Source organism: Tenrec ecaudatus, chromosome 1 (assembly GCF_050624435.1).
Source record: "Tenrec ecaudatus isolate mTenEca1 chromosome 1, mTenEca1.hap1, whole genome shotgun sequence".
In the NCBI taxonomy this organism is placed as follows: Eukaryota; Metazoa; Chordata; class Mammalia; order Afrosoricida; family Tenrecidae; genus Tenrec; species Tenrec ecaudatus.
In genome coordinates this window covers 39,440,760-39,453,395 of record NC_134530.1, presented here as the reverse complement: position 1 = coordinate 39,453,395, position 12,636 = coordinate 39,440,760, and the positions used below count along the sequence as shown (strand labels likewise).

At 42.8% G+C, this 12,636-nt stretch overlaps 1 pseudogene; it reads right to left on the bottom strand.

Moving 5' to 3' along the window:
- Positions 1-3,653: 3,653 nt before the first annotated feature.
- LOC142433297 (tudor-interacting repair regulator protein pseudogene) lies at positions 3,654-4,337 on the bottom strand (annotated as a pseudogene).
- Positions 4,338-12,636: the final 8,299 nt, after the last annotated feature.

Below are 12,636 nucleotides of genomic sequence, written 5' to 3'. Positions count from 1 at the left end.
GACTCAATAAAACCTCTATTCTGTGCCTTGCAAGTGTCATTTCAAATCCTGAAAGAGCTATTGTTTTTTTGGCTTCCAGGGAAGTGTTTAAATGTGAATCTTGGCATTTTCATGTTAAGCTTGCGGCTCCTATCAACAAAGGCAGGAAATTCAAGAGCGACGCTGCGCAGTCTGCCCCCCAGCCTTGCCTTTGTGCAAAGCGTTTTGGTTTAATGCGTGTGGGGTTTGTTTTTGCTGCCAGCAGCATGAGTTCATAAACGAGCCAGCCCCGTCCTAGCTTTGCACTGCTCTTCCTAGCGTCTGGGCTACATAAGTAGTTCGCGGTTTGGGGTTTTCTGGTTTTGTGTGTACTATGTGTGACTGCAGGGGATGTTCGTGATCTGTTTCACTAACATAAAGCTTGTAAAAATAGGATAAAAAGGTGGAAAGTAGATTTGCTGTTGAGGGAGGGAACTGATCTGAAGCTGATGATGGCTTCCAGATGAAACTTCTGAAGAGGCTTTGAGATTCCCCGTCTTATTTTCGTCCCAGTAAAGCTCTGCAGAGAGGCCGGCTTTACGTTTTCATACGGTATCTTTAACGTTCTGTCATACCCATTCTTTTGGCAAGTGGGGCTTATGGAATACGTTATTTTGAATTTTTCTGTTGCTTTTTGCACAACCAAAATTAAGGAGCGTGAAACTATTCGTTTTGTTTGGGAATCAGTATGTGCTCTGCTATTGCTGGCAAAATTGTGCCTCTTACTGGCTGAGAAGGAGCCCTGGTGACGATGGATGTTGACAGTTTACATTCGAACCCACCAGCTGCCCCCACAAAATGTTTCAGCTTCAGAAGCCCTACTGGGCAATTCCATGTTGCCCAATAGTGCTGCTTCCTGAGGGCATCGACCGGACTTGCGATTGGGAAAACTAACCAAGGAGTTGACATTCAGACACTTTGTGCATAGAATTCCCCGAATCTGTTTATTTGTAAAAGACATACTTAGTATTCACCTTTAAGGTTTTAACACAGAAGGCACGGCCCTTTTTGTACAAAAATTTTGGCAGTTTGTATTGTCCTAAGAGGTGATAGTTGGTACTGTTCTCAGCTTCCTAAAACTGAAGTCAGGAATGTGCTAAATAGCTGAATAGAAATCCAGGCATAACTCGCCTCCCCTACCCTGATAGTGACCTCAAGACATTTTCCAGCTTCCTAAATCAATAAACCCAGACACAGAGAGTGCAGTGAACCATGTTCAAATAAACAAGATTTCCGATCCCCACACGCTCATGATCTTTCTTAGTGATGAAGTGACTTTTATACACGCAGCCCCAGGTCCCCCTGTTAATTCATTTTGGGGTGTGTCAAGCCAGCATTACTAATGAATTTTAGGATTACAAACCCATTGATAAAGCAAGGTGGGGTTTTTTTTGTTTTGTTTTCCTTATTCTGAAAAGATGTCTGGGTTAATTTGTATCATTGTGTTCCCTACGACTTTCATTATACTTAGATCCTTAAGACAAGTGCAGGGCAAAAATGGTGAGTGCTGGCCCCTTTATTTAGCTCATGACTTTAGATTCCTTTATTGAAATTTGGTGAAGTTTTATATGTTATTTTTCTGAGCAATTGACATATGCTCTTTTCATTGTTGGCAAAAAGGATGTCTTTTATGCCAAACTCTGGCATGGATGGGAACTTTAAAATAATAACCTGTTCCTGGTAAAGATAAATGAACTCCTTTAGAAATTTCAGTAACATGGGAAGTCTCAAAATATTTTTGGCAGCAGTGAACACTCCCACATACTGTAATAGTCTGTTTCCCTTTGAGGCAAAAAGCGTTCAGATACTTGGTTGTGCGCTGTTTCCCATGCATTTCAGAAGTATTGGAGTGCAGGGAACAAATCCTGGCAGCTCACAGTATGTCTCTTAAGAGAAATGTGAGGCGTCTTCAAAAGTTCATGGACTAATGGAACTGAAAGATGAGATTTTCCCACACACTTTGTAAACCCCCTTACATCTGTAAAAAAAAAAAACCACTCCTGGAAAACCACTATGTGTTTGTCTTGGCACTGTACAGATGGTCCTGGCTAAGGCAACTTTGCCTCCCCAAGAATATGTGGATTATTTGAAACAATGCACATCGTTTTGGCATCATAGTTTAAATAGCCTAGTTAGATAACACAGCAAAGAGATTGCCAAAAGAAGGGAGTTTTATTCACTTGTTTAACATTTTTCCATTTCAACTTTTTATTATGTGCAAGTCATTGACAGTAGTTATATGAATTGGCAACTCTACCTTTAATATGATTTTCCAGTGCAATTAAATTAAGTGTGTGTGTGTATAAATATGTGACATTGGGGGGGGGGGGTAAATAAATATTTCTAACCCAAAAAAAATGTGACATTTGTTACACATAACCAAAATTAAAAATTGAATTTGAATATCAACCAGGTAGCAGATCCTATTCAGCTGCTGAGGAGCTACATCAGTGAGTAAAACAAAGATCTCTGTTCTCATGTAGATTATCCATAGTAGGGAGAAGCAAACAGTAAACATAATAAGGAAGTTAATAGGCTAGGAGTGCTAAGTGCTCTGGTGAAAATATAAAGATTAAAGCGAATGATGGATGTATTAGAAATTATAAATGGGGTGGTCAGGATTCTGGTTTTTAGATTCCATCAAATAGATTCTGGCCCATAGCAACCCTCACACAACAGAATGAAACTGCCCAGTCCTGCAGCAGCCTCAATTATTCCTGTGCTTGAACCCATTATTGCGATCACGGTGTCCATCCACTTCATTAAGGCCTTTCCTCTGTTTCACTCCCCCTCCACTTTACCAAGCAGGGTGTCTCTCCCCAGGGTCTGGGCTCTCCTGACAGTAGTTCCAAAGTATGTAAGACTAAGTCACGCCATCCTTGCCTCTGAGGAGCACTCTGGTCATACTTCTCCAAAGACAGTTTTGTTTGTCCTTTGAGCAGACCATGATACTTTGAACATTCTTCTCCAGCACCACAATTCAAATGATTCGGTTCTTCTTCAGTCTTCTTTATTCAATACCCGACTTTCACATGTAGAGGAAATGATTAAAAATACCATGGCTTTGGTCAGGCACACCTGAGTCCTCAAAATAACAATACTTTAAAAAGGTCTTGTTGCAGCAGATTTACCTTAGCAACACGTCTTTTGATCTCTTGACTGACTGGTTCCATAAGCATTGATTGTGGATCCAAGCAAGACAAAATCCTTGACTTCAACCTTTTCTCCATTTATCAAGTTATCTATTCACCCAGTTGTGAAGATTTTGATCTTTTTTTTTTTTTAGCAGTGGGAGCTACTTTATTGTGTTGTCAGTAAGCCACGCAGCAGTCTGACTGCCCTCAGGACCCAAGCCCGGCCTCCCCGCAAACAGTACAGCGGCTTTCTGAGGCTGACTCGGGGGTGTGTGGGAGAGGGTCTACCTGGACAAGGGTGTCCTCCACAGGAACAAACTGTCCACAGAAGGGCCAAGTGTGGCAGCGACACCGGGGGATCATAATGCCCGAGACCTCTACCTGCCTAGGGCAGACTCACCAAGCACGGCAGGGTGGGCAAGAGCCTGGACCCCACCCTGCAAACCTGAGTTCCAGCTGGTCCACTGCTGCCCACTGGCCCCAGGCAGGAACAGACACACGCACACTAGGAGACAGCCCAGAGGGCCTAGGGGGAGGGGTTGGAACACAGCCTGGCAGGGCCCTCAGGAGGATGCTGGCTGCAGCTTCTCCAGGGCTTGCTTCTGCTTCTCAGTGGCGGCAGCCAAGGCCTCTGCCAGCTTTTCCTCAGGCATCATGTTGAGCACCTTGAGGGCGAAGAGGTGCTGACACTTGGCAGTGCTGACACAGGCATTGCTGAGGAAGTTGGGGAAGCCCCCCATTCGGTCCTTCTGGGTGTAGAGTGGGACCCTCACGAGCCCCAGCACCTCCAGGCCGTGGTCTCGAGAGTGCTGTGCACTGATCTCCACGGCGTGCAGCTGCTCCAGCGTCAGCTGCCGCGCATACAGGTGCGCCACGACGCGTTGCGGGCCCTCGGTTAGGTGCGAGCTCAGGTAGTCCGCCTCGGTGAGGCGCAGGCAGCCCAGCCCCAGCACCCGGTTCAGCCCATCCTCCAGCGACCAGAAGCTCCGGTCCACGAAGCCGCCAGGGAAGCCCAGGAGCCCGTCAGCGCATCAGCACGGAGAAGCGCATGGGGATGCGACCGAATGGCTGCCCGGGGTTGGCGGCGTACAGCATGGCGTGGCAAGAGTGGCTCCAGCCAGGTCCCAGGCGCATCGCCTCCACCCGGCTGATCTGTTTCAGCTCGGGCAGTGCCACTGCCGACATCTTGGCACTGCCCGATTTTGATCTTATTTACATTGAGTTATACTCCATACTGAAAGTGTACAATTTGGTCTTCATCAGCAAGTGTACCAAGCCCTCATGAAACTGAGGTGCTGTGTCATCTGCATTTTGCAGGTTGTTAATAAGCCTTCCTACAATCCTTATACCACATTTCTCTTGACATAATCCAGCTTCTTTGATTACTCTGTACAGAATGAATAAGGTGAGAGGATACAAACCCAACTGAAAGATCTTTCCTGATTCTAAACCACGCAATTAGTCCCTTGCTCTGTTCACACAAAACTGCCTCTTGATCCATGTACAAGTTCCACATGAACACAATGAAGTGTTCTGGAATTCCCATTCTTAAGGCTATCGACTGTTTATTATGATCCATATAGCTGAATGCCTTGGCCTAGTTAAGGAAACAAACATCTTTCTGGTATTCTCTGTTTTCAGCTAAGATCCATCTGACATCAGCAATGATAGCCCTTATTCCACATCCTCTTCTGAACCTCTGGCAGATCCCTGTCAATTTATTGCTACAACTGTTGGATGATTTTCAGTAAAACTTTACTTGTATGTAATATCAGTGTGTTAGTCCAGGTAGATTAGAGAAACAAATTCATAGACACTCCTATGTGTATAAGAAAGAGCTTTATATACAAGAGCAATTGAATATTAAGAAAACATCCCAGCCTGGTCCAGATCCAGTCCATAAGTCCAATATTAGCCCATATGTCAAATACTAGTCTGTAAATTCCTCTTTAGACTCACACAGCCATGCAATAATGCTGAATGCAGGAAGATCACAGACCAGTGGGTGGAAAGTCTTGTAGATCCAATGGCAGTAGAAGCATCTCAGTGCTGGCAGGGGTCTCCAGGTGACTCCTACAGCTTCATGGCTCTGACTGCATCAGTGTAGCTCCATGTGGCTTGTCTTCAGTCATGTCTCGGAGTGAGCTTGTGTCCTGCCTCTAATGAACTATTTATCTCTTCAGTGCTTCTAAATGAGGTCATCAAGCTGCAATCTGATTAACAGGCTAGACTCCACCCCTTCACTCTTTACTTGACAATGGATATGTAACTACCATAATCAGAGATATTTTTCTATAATTCTAACATTCTGTTGGATTAGCTTTCTTTGTAATAGGTAGAAATATGGATCTCTTCCAGTCAGTTGACCAAATAGCTATCTTCCAAATTTCCTGGCATAGGTGAGTGTCTCCAGTGCTTCATCAGCCAGTTTGAACACTTTCAGTTGGTATTCATCAATTCCTGGAGACTTGTTTTTGGCTTATGCTTTCAATGCAGCTTTAACTTCCTTCAGCACCATTGGTTCTTGCTCATGTGCTGTCTACAGAAATGGTGAGCTTCTGACTAGTTCTTTTGGGACGGCGACTCTTTGTATTCTTTCAATCTCCTCTTGACGCTTCCTTAAATATTTCCCCGTAGAGTCTTAAAGATTGCAACTCAGGACTTGAAATTTTTTTAAAGGCTTCAGCTTTTTTCTTGAGTTCTTTCATTTTAGAATATGCTGCGTGTGTTCTTCCTTTTTGGTTTTCTAACTGTAGGTCTGTGCATATGTCATTAGAATATCTCACTTTTGCCTTTTGGAGCTGTCCTTTGAAGTTCTCTGGTCAGCTCTTTGACTTCATTTCTTCCATTTGCCTTCACTACTCTACAATTAAGAGCACGTTTCAGAGTCGGGTAGATATCATTAAGATGTTTGAGCATAGACTTACTGGAACTAGGAACAAATCCTGCCACGTGAGTAAGGAAGGCTTCGAATGGTGGACAGTATGTGGTAGAAAGGCCCTCAGGTAGGAGCTTGATTGACATTTGAATAGCAAGGAAACCAGTGAGACAGGAAAAGTGAGTATAGGAGATGGTGGATGTGAGTGGTTAAGGGGATTAGGGACAAATCTATGGAAGTGATGGCCATAGAAAGATGACTTTGACTTTTAATCATCATGGTTGTCAGCAAAGGAATAGTACATGATATATGACTTGGGTTTTAGAAGGATCAACTAAAAGTGTTAAGAACAATAGGCCCAAAGGACGAAACAAGTCTTGTGAGGAGGCTCTCTTTGGTAATCCAGATGACAGTGATGGTGGTTCCAATGACTGAGGGATTTATGTGAAACTAAATCCAAAAGGACATTTTGTTGGACTGAATATGGGTTTGAATTAGTAATTTAGTTTTGGACATGTTAAGTTAGAGATCTTTATTAGATAGGCTGTTAGATGTAAGAGTTGAGTTCATGAAGAAATTGTGAAACCATACATGTATCCAATCTACCTACTTAGAAATAACATCGTTGGACTACTAACTACAAGGTCGGCAGTTCAAACCCACTAGCTGCTCCAAAGGAGAAAGATGAGGCCATTTGCTAAAGATTTAGAGCAGCTATTCTCAACCTGTGGGTACCGACTCCTCTGGGGGGGGGGGTCAAACAATCCTTTCACAGGGGTCACCTGATAACAGTAGCAAAATGACAGGAAGTAGCAACGAACATCATTTTATGGTTGGGAGTCACCACAACATGAAGGACTGTATTAAAGGGGCATGGCCTTAGGAAGGTTGAGAACCCCTGCCTTAGAGTCTTTCAGAAATGGTAAAAAGGACCACTGAGATTCAAAGTGACGGCAGCTGGGTTTATTTTATGAGGCACACCTGTTCTGTCTCAGAAGACTGCTTTTTACTGCTCCGCTCCGCACAGCACTCTCAACCGTTCAGCTGGCTTCCACAATGCATCTCTATGGCCACGCACAACTCACAGGCAATGCTCAGGATTATGAAGTTTATTAGGGAAGTTAAAAGGTTACAAAATAGGGAAAACGCTCAGGAAATAGCTGCTCAGTCAGAACATGGAACAAAGTTCTGTTAGGGTTGTTAATAAATGCCCAAAAGTTATGCCACTCGGCTGTAATCTGAAACCCAGTCACTCGGCTTCCGTCCCCTGGGTCAGTGAACCCAGCTCCTTGAATTCAGTACCCAAAGACCCTCACTCCAGTAAACCTCAACTCCAATGCACTGGGCTCCCGCTCTGTGAGTCAGGAAATCCAGCTCCCCCAGGTAAATGTCCAGAGGCACTCCACTTCACAAGCCAAAAGCATTCAGGTTTACTCACTCTGTGGGCTGGGAAGTGGACCACTCACGGTCTCCTTGCTCTGATTACTGGTTCTGCTGCTGTTGCTCCTCTGCCACGCTTCTAGCGTCACAGCTGTCTTCTGGATTACCTGCACAAGGATCTCAAGGTCCAAGAGAGGCTGTCCGTACCTGGCTCTAGCGAGTAGTGAAATTCCCCACGCCTGAGATAGTGAGTTTTATACCCACCAGGTTGGCGATCACAGTGAAGCCTGTTAACAAGCACTCACAAGTGAATCCTATCAGTATCTTCCCCCACTTTCTCTTACTGAGCCCCATCAGGAAAAGATCTTTTGTGGCAGAGAGTTTAAGGCTAGAAGGCCACATTAAATAATTCCCTACCCTGCAGGTACACATATTTTGGAGTTATCAGCATGAAGATAGCATGAAGGTATGCATCAAGATTTTATCGTGTCACAAGATTTACTCAATCTGTAACCTGAGGAGCTGGACCATGTGAAGGGAGAACTCAACATGGGGATTGGAACCTGCAGTATTCAAATGACACAATCTAGCTTTCTGGAAGTGATGAGGACTTGAAGGACTGATGGACATCAGAAGCTACATCCTTCAATGTGGATTACACCTCAACATAAACAAAAACCCTCACATGGCAAATAGACAACAACATGAAAAACAAAAGGTTAAAGTTGTCAAGGATTTCATTTTACTTGGATCCATAATCAATAAAAACAGCAATCAAGAACTCAGATGTATAAGGCAAATAAATCTGCAAAAGACCAAAGTTAAAAAAGCAAAGCTGTTAATATAAGACTAAAGTGTGTCTTACCCGGGCCATGATATTTTCAATCATCTCATATGCAAAAACTGGACAATGATTAAGAACTGATGCATTTGAATTACTGTGCTGACAAATAATGTTAATGGTACCATGGATAACCAGATGAATGAACAAACAAATTTGCCTTTGAAGAAGTACAGCCAGAATGCTGCTTAAAAAGGCACACGGCAAAACTTCATCTCACTTAATTTGGATATGATATCGGGAGAAACAAGTCTTTGGAGAATGGCATCCTGCTTGGTAAAGTCAAGGGTTCGTGAAAACGAAAGACCCTCCCGGAGATGGATGGACACAGTGGCTGCAACAATGGGCTCAAATAGCCAGTGCCTGACCGTTTTCTTCTGTTGTGCATAGCCTCTTTATAAGTTGGAAACTCACTGGGTACCACTTAAAAGCAGGTAACGTTTAAAGATCACGGAGTGATGGTAGTTAGAAAAGGTAGGGGTACTAGGGAAACCTTGAGGCACTTCTTACTTAAGCTAGCCAACTAATGAGGAATAACCAGTTATGTAGGAAGATACCAGAAAGGGTGATGTCTAAGAAGTACAAAGAAGGAAGTGTTTGAAGATGGAAATGGTGCATGCTATCAAATGTCAGGGTGTCGGGGTGTAAAGCCTGAGTACTGACCATAGAACTTAGCAATGTGGCCATCACTAGCCTCAATAAGAGTAGTTTTGGTGGGGTAAGGGGGGCAAAGGGGAGACCTTGTGGTACAGCAGTTATGTGTTGGAATTTCTGAAATCACCAGCCTCTCCAGGGAGAAATATGGGGCTTTCTACTCCTGTAAACAGTTACAGTCCAAAAAAAAAATAATTAAAAAAATTAAAAAAAACAGTTACAGTCTTGGAAACTCACAGGGGAACGTTTGCCCTGTCCTATGTGGGCGAGATGAGTCAGCATGGACTCCGTGGCAGTGAGTTTAATGGGGGGAAAAGCTTGATACGATTGAAATAAAAAATAGTCTGGAGTCTGACCATGGGAGAAGTTCTTCAGTGAGACATGGAGGGAAAGATGACATGACTGTCATGGCAGAAAGTATCTTCAGTTTCAGAAAGTTGCTGGATCCGTGCCAGAGCTTGATATTGAAGACATTTAGGAGTGTGGGGGTATTTTCACATCTTTGGAAAGAAATATTACTTCCTGTAAGAAAATCTCTGGTGGTGTAGTGAGTTAAGTGTTGGGCTGCTAACACAAAGCTTAGCAGTTCAACCCCCACCAGCGTCTCCACAGGAGACAGATGGGGCAGTCTGCTCATCGGATACCCTACAGATCCTTTCCGCTCTGCCCTGTAGAGTCCCTGTGAGTCAGAATGAACCTGAAGCCTTTGAATATAAAATATGCAAATTCTGGACACTGAGGAATTTGGGCAGTAAGTAGGAGAGAGATTCTAGCAGAAAGATTTCCTGGTATTTGCCTAATCATCAATCCCACCAGTGACCTGGAATGATTCAGCCAATCTTGACAGAGTTCAGAGATACAACAAAGACAGCAAACTGCCATGGTTTCTCAAGTATATGTTATGATAATCACAGGTAACTTCAAAACCCTTTTTGGACCTTCTCCAGGTATTAGAACCATGGTGGCAAACTGACTCCCATCATGAGAATGCTAACGCCAAAAGAATGAAATGCCTTAATGTTTTCCATGAGTGAGTTTTCTTGCACATTGTAGCCTGCTTAGTCCACCACCCACAATGAATAAGTTAACCAGATTAGCTCGGTCTTTCTATGGAAGTGGATTTGAAAGCTTCACTTTCAGAAGAGAAATTGAAATGTCCCTCCCTCTAGCTTATGCAGAAAAATGTCAACTTTTTTCACTGTCCCAGCTCACACTGTGTATTGATTGGTTACATGGGTTCATGATAGTAGTGATTCATTAAGAGGATGAGGAAAACTGAAAACCTAGAACAAAATTTCTGACACATCTGCTTTGTGGGACTTTCCATACACAACCCAGGAATCACTAGTGAAGAATTTAAAATATAGCTGAGAAACAGACCATTTCCTTGCCCTATTAAGTGACTAGAGGCGCTTTCTGCTGATGGCATTGGAGGCTGTCCTGAAGTTTACTGCCTTGAGGTCCGAAGAGAAGTGCTAATTTTAAAAATACAAAGATTTTACCTCCTTTTAAGAGAAAATATGAACAAATAAGAATGGCGACCATTAAATTGGGAGTTTGCAAAAATATGCTGTCTATTTTTAGATGCTTGCATTCAAATATTTGTTCTGTGTTTTGGAGAAAAAAACAGTAGTGTGGTTTGATTGTAACAAGTCCTCTGTATATGTGAACTTGTCATCTTTACAATAAACATCCCTGGTTTGTTTGTTCTGCATTTATTCAATCAATACCAAATGGGACATTTTTGTTAGAATCAGAGTGGGAGATGTTTCACTGCAAAACAGCAATAAAATGGAGTGGTGACAGGTAAGGAGTGAGTGGCCGGGTAAAATGGGATCAGGAGAAGCTTGTTTTTAAATGAGAAGAAATTACACCTTTGTACCACACTGCTGAGGCAGTAGAGAACTGAGGTGGGTGGGAGAAAGCTGACCTAGATCTAAATCGTTAAGCAGAAGACAGGCTGCATAAGTGAAGAGATTGGCTTTTAGATGAGAGCATTCACACTCCATCTCAAAAAGACTAAGACAGAGATACAGGAACAGAGGCTGGTGAACCGATAGGGTAGAGCAAGCCTATCCTAGAGATGCCACTGATGTGTGAGATAAAGAGTCTGGATTCTGATTCATAATAACCATGCAAGACAAAAGAGAACTGTTCCACAGGTCCCAAGGCTACAGGAGCAAGCGGCCATCGCTTTCTCCTGTGGTTTTCACCACCAACCTCAGGGCTGGCGGCTGAACACTTCCTACTGCCCTACCAGGGCGCCATTACTGACCACATAAGTGGTGTATCCCCCCCCTCTTTTTCTCCTTAAATTATACATTTCGTAGGAAACTGTAAGATATGACAAAAAAACAAATTATCAAGGGAGGGAGGGGAAAAGGAGCTGATAAGGGCTCAAGTAGAAGGCAAATGTTTTGAGAATGGTGATGGCAACAAAAGTACATATGTGCTCGACACATGGATTTATGTATGGATTGTGTTAAAGAGTTGTACGAGCCCCCAATAAAATGATTAAAAATATATATTTCTAAAGAAATACCGCATTGGCATTATGGACTTAGCTTTTTGTACCAGAATAAAGTTTTTAATTCATCGATGTTTCTGCTGAGGATTCCTTAATTTCTTCCTACTTAGCACACCCCGAGTATACTATGATTGTTGATTTTCATGACAAATGTATACCAAGCCAGGCCTGGTGAGTTGTTCCTGACTCATAGAACTGCCCCAAAGGATTTCCACGGCTGTCATTTCATGGAAGCAGACGCCCACACCTTTCTCCAGCCAGCCCACGGGTGTGCTTTCAAACTGTCCCCTTATAGTTATTAGCCACTGCACCACCAGCACACCTTTAAATTTATAGTCTTCCCAAATATTAGAGAGTGGATCTGAACCAAAGTTCTGGCTAATCAGAATGAGAATCCCATCCAGAACATTGCCATTTTCTTAAAGTATGTCAGACTACAATAAGTAACATATTTGATTCCTGAAGTTTGAAAGCAAACTTAAAATAGTTGTCTGTATTAAAACAATAAAACTCACTGCCATTCAGTCTGACTCATAGCAACCCTCTAGGACAGAATAGAATTGCCCCTGTGAGTTGTTTCAGAAACAGTAACTCTTTGCTTCTTACATTTTTTTGGCACCCTGATCCACATATCATATCATATACAATTCAATCATATCAAGAATTGTACCAAACCAAAAAAATTGTACAGTCATTACCACAATTGATTTTAGAGCAACTACCTGCCCCCCATGGTTAAATCACCTTTAAAATAAATTGTGTAATCACAATCAGTTCCAGTGTTCCCGGCTTTATTATTTACTCCTGCAATCCACCCCCTACATCCCCTACAAACCCTTGCATCCGTTATTTTCTCTCTGCATCCATTCCTGTGCTTCACAAACTAACAATATGGAATAGAAATAGACACAAAAAAATAGAAATAAAGTAAGGATAAAATATTAAAAATACAAATAATGAGAAAGAAAAGGCCACCTTAAATATTTCAAAAGCCAGGGAAGAAATTTTTTTCATGGAACCTAGAAAAAATTCAGGTTGGGTAAATAGGGAGGTCAGCTGATCAACAATCAAGTTTGATCCAGTAAAATCGAGATTACAATGATCTCTGTCTGATAGTACAGCTGTTCTGAGACCCTTGCCTCTGACTGGTGGGGGTCTGCCAGTGGCTAAATATAAGGAGTTGCTCTGTGGATGGGTTTTAGGG